We start from the raw sequence: 4,879 nt of genomic DNA, 5'->3' as shown, positions 1-4,879 counted from the left end.
ACTGGCAATGAATTTTCTCTGACAGTATAAAATACAGTGATTCCCTGATCCCTGGTGACCACAGTAGTTAACTTGTTCAGTCATGCCTGTAACAATTCCTTCAGTACATTAGAAAAATTACTTAGGGATAATGTTCCCAAATCACATTGCCCAAACTAACTGTTCAAGAGACCATTATTGCCCTAGCCTAGAGAAAATTCAAGTTTATTAATAAACACGTACATCCATGCAACGGTGCAGGATCAAGAGTCAAGAAGTCACTGACTTTGAGTACATCAAAACTGTGATTTAGAGAGTTAAAGGACTGATTGTAGAAAAGCCCAGCTGAAAAATAAAAAGGTATCAACTTAGGTAGAAGAGCATACAAATTCTCAGCAGCCCTTTCTGCTTGTGGATAAAAGGTCAAGGCTTAAAAAAGAGATAAAAACGCTAATAATGATTAGATCATTTTCTATGTTTTAACGGGCATATTTAACATTGCAGAAATGTCAACTAGCATACCAGACTGTATTTCTATGTATTAGCATTAACATTTTATTTCAGCTGTAAAAACAAATGACTATTAATAAATTAAACAATTCCAAATGAAATCAATTTGTTTCACATAGAGCTTCTTTGAATAAAACTGATGTCCGAGTTTCTGCTGGAAACTTACTATCCTATAGAACTTCTGAAGTGTGTACGCAAAAACATTGTATATATTTTCAAATATTATTTTTTTTTCCAGTACCTTCTCTGGCACAAATAATTTTGAAGAGTGAGGGGATTTTATTCTTGGTAAATATTGTCTATCCAATGGGAAATAAAGAGTAACAATTACTTCTGGATTGTCATTAATAATCTAAATTGCTTAAATTTATTATAACACCTCAACCTTAAAAAAATAAAGGTAATATCTCATGAAGGATGCTGTAACATGTATTTTTGTCTTCTAAGATTTCTAAACATTCTTGGTTTCATCAGTTTACTTCAAAATGTAGATGTTTCAGAGTTCAGAGGACTGACTCAAGATTCATGTTTCTATATGTGTACACTAAGAAAGGATTTGGAGACTAACATATATGGAATGGTAGAATAAGAAACTCCAGAAATCCACTCCTCCAGAAAAGCAATGTAAACATTGACAACAACTTCAAAACCAATATTCTCAGAACTCTAGAAATTAACCAAAGCTTGCAACCTCCCAAGGACTATTTATTTAAGGAAAAAATGGTTGAATATCAGTAAGAACAGTGCGGTTTGTTGTATTTTAAGTTTCCCTTATTCTCATCCATGCTCCAAAATTTCCTCTCTCTAATAGATTCTCAAACACAGTAGCTATAAAAACCAGCATCCCAGAAGCAACTTGAAGAGCAAGTTTGGACCTCACCAAAAAGCCTAGACTACTGTCACTATTTGTCCTGTTTGGCAGCTCTCTGGAGACCAGCACTTGTTTTTATTTTTGTTTTGTTTTGTTTTTCCCTGGCACAGAGCTCATGTAATACAAAGTCTGACTCCATTTTTATGCTTGACCACTGACAGCTTTTATAGCTTACCTCTTTCCCTCTGGCCCACATGTGTGAAAGCTGATAAGAGAGCCCAAGAGCTCCCTCCTTTGGCGCTGGTGAGAGTTTAAACCATGCAAAGCCCTGTCCACGTGTAAGCACCCATCCCGTTACAACAGCAAACCCCCTAAATCTGTCTACTATTATTTTTTTATCAAGCCATTTTGGACCAAGTTAAGAGGACAGTCCTGTTGTCCTCCTAAAGCCTCATTATATAAAAATAATAAATCTTTCATATCCCCTTGGAGTGTGTTTGTGGCATCATCAGTCTTGAGACCTGAAACAAATTTTGGGTAAGGGAGTCCATACTACCTCTGCAGGAGGGACTAAATAATTGGTGTCCTGAGCAGGATGTCCAATTGAAGACCACTACCAAGGTCTTTCTTCTCTTGCTTTGGTTTGCTAACTGGCTCTACTGTCTGCTGGTGAGCATGAACTTTGAGCTGCTTCTTACTGGGTAGCTAGCACTTTAAGCTGTGATACTTTGTGCATATTTGCTGAGTTTTACCAGGCCTCTGTTATAGATTTAAGTGACCTAAGTCAGAAGTTTTGATAAATGACATTTAGGGACAGGAGTATAGGACTAGAGGCTCCTCAAAGTGGCCCTGGGTCTTCTGTCTCAGCCCAGACTTATCTGTATATCTTAGAATGAATCATGTCTCAATTCCAACATAATCCATGAAAGATGCTAAACACAAGGGAAATAATTATGCCCTATGTGATATACGGGCTCATTGGATGGTCACAAATGTGGAGGGAGAACAGTCAATATTTGAAGAGATATAATTATTTAAAAATTTGAGACTGCAAGTGGCTGTGTGCTGAGGGACCCGGGCTGTCATGGTCTCAGACGAAGATGAATTGAATCTTCTAGTTATCGTAGTTGATACCAGCCTAATTTGGTGGGGAAAGCAAGCATTAAAGTAATCTCAGTTTACTTTATCAAAATGCATAAATGCAGTGATGGTGCTAGGAAATTTTCACTTATTCGTGAGTCGTTTCAACAAACTTGCTGTGATAGCAAGTCACATTCAAGAAACTCTATTCTTATATCCCGGAAAGAATGGCAGACTTGGAGACTTCTTTGGAGACTCTGGCAACTCTTCTTCTGAATTTAATCCCTCAGGAAGTGAAGACGGAAAATACGAGTTGTTAACAGCAGCAAATGAAATTATTGTTGAAGAGATCAAAGATCTAATGACCAAGAGTGACATAGAGGGTCAACATATAGAAACTCTGCTGGCAGGATCCCTCGCCAAAATTCTTTGCTACATTCAGAGAATGAACAAGGAGGTTAAAGATAATCAGGAAATGAAATCGGATATTGGGTGATTAAGGCTGCAGAAGATAGTGTGTTGCAATATATGAACTTCATGAATGTCAACTTCGCAGCACAGAAGCAGAATATTTTGATTGGTGCCTGCGTGTTAGACTCTGATTCAGGACTCCTCCAAAAGGCTTGTGACATCACAGGGAGACTGTACCCTTCCTTCTGCAGTATATACTGTGGGTTTTTCTTCCTGATCAAGATCAGAGATCTCGGTTAATCCTCCCTCCCACTCCCAATTCTTTTTGACTACCGGGCCGCTTGCTTCTGTCATCGAAATCTCATTGAAATAGGCTACATCTGTTCTGTGTGCTTGTCAGTATTCTGCAATTTCGGCCCTTTCTGCACTACATGCAAGACAGCCTTTAAGATTTCTCTACCTCCAGTACTGAGGGCCAAGAAAAAGAAACTAAAAATGTCTGCATGATAGTAAAAATTGTTTCCCCATCACTTAGAGCTATTAATAGAAATTATATGGCAGAATCTTTGTTAGGAAGGCTCTGAAAAAAAGAGATATGTGTAAGATAATTTTTAATTAACTTTCTTACAGGAAATATTGTAAAACATCATCCTCATCCTGTGTTTCTGGGGGGCTGATTTATTGGAGGGAGTCATTCTATGCAATATACCCTAAAATCTTTTCTGACTGTTCTTTGTCCAGAAATGGGGGAAGAAAGCACAAATTGTGACTTTTTTTTAAAATGAGATTATCGTTTTTCAAAGAGAGTCTGTGCTGATTATAGGTGTCAGAACCTACCCATCTAGGTTCTTACTATGAAATGTACAACATGAAATTTGAATGCAGTTTTGGAAAAAGTGACTATTTATGGAGTAATGGCATTAATCAAGATAGAACATCTTACTTGAATCAACACTTAACTTTGACAGTAGTCAAGTAAATAAAATCCTTATTTTCTAGATTGAGATTTAGCTCCAGATATCAGCAGATATTTATTCTTTTGTCTGACATCAGTACATGTTTAGACAGAGTCATCCAAATGATAGTTTGTCACTGAATATCTCTAAAATCTGATTTTAAATGAATAAGGAGAGTGAGCGCAGTAGTCTGGTAGCAACTTTTTCTTTAGAAACAGTTGTGTGAAGAGCTTATTTGTGAAAGCCAACGTCTGGGTTCTGAGGGGGAATTTCTTGGGGAGAATGGCTTCTTTACATTTAAGTGTTGCCCCCTCATAGAATCCATCCCTTTTTTAATGAGGAGGAGAAAAGCATTAATACTGAAGAACTGTTCTCTAAAAGGTTTGAACTTAATACTGCAAACTTCTATAAGTTCAAAAGAAAAATTATTTGTAATTTCAACAATAAAAAACTTATTTTTCTATGTAATTTTGAAGTTATTAAAAGTCCTTTTAAATTCCAGCATAGTGTAGAAAGGATTTTCAGGAATGGGGGCTGGTTTGATTTGTTTTTTAAAAGTATATTGACAAAAATCTATTTGTGTATACAACCTTGTATATAAATAAGATTTTAATTTTCTCTTGATACCATCTCAGAAACTGAGTTTCATTTAAGTAATTTGGTGTCTGTTTAGATTATTTCAGGTAGATTTTGTATTCTGGATTTATGATTTTGTTAACAAATACCCAAAGATTTTGGTGATCACTTTCCAAGTATTTGTTAATCCTTGAGTTTAAGAATCTGTTTGTCTTTTAAAAATAATATTCAATATTTCACAGCCTAACTAATTGTAATAGAGATCACTGTTTTAAGTCTATGAAGTAAAGCATCATATATCTAAAGATGAATAATTTCAAACAAGCTGATAAGGTTTCTGTTATTACTTTTTCATTTGAAATGTTTTATGGACAGGCTTAATTCTGTTTAAATTTTACTTTTAACTATTGTGTTAATGGTTTATTTTGTATAAATTTTTATAATAAAATAATTTAAATTTTCATTAAAAAAATTTTGAATTACTGATATCCATACTCCTAAAGACAGATGACTCACTAGAACCCTACAAAAATATTTTGCTGCTTATGCCTCTGTC

General features: G+C 35.4%; 1 pseudogene across 1 annotated transcript; it reads left to right on the top strand.

Moving 5' to 3' along the window:
- Positions 1–235: 235 nt before the first annotated feature.
- Positions 236–3,562, top strand: LOC309628965 (general transcription factor IIH subunit 3 pseudogene; annotated as a pseudogene). Its single transcript has one exon. The product of its transcript is annotated as a general transcription factor IIH subunit 3 pseudogene (transcript).
- Positions 3,563–4,879: the final 1,317 nt, after the last annotated feature.

The sequence above is a fragment of the Balaenoptera borealis genome, assembly GCF_965194805.1.
Source record: "Balaenoptera borealis genome assembly, chromosome: 5".
Taxonomy (NCBI): Eukaryota; Metazoa; Chordata; class Mammalia; order Artiodactyla; family Balaenopteridae; genus Balaenoptera; species Balaenoptera borealis.
Note: the sequence above shows the minus strand (reverse complement) of the source record. Positions and strands in the feature narration are given on the sequence as shown.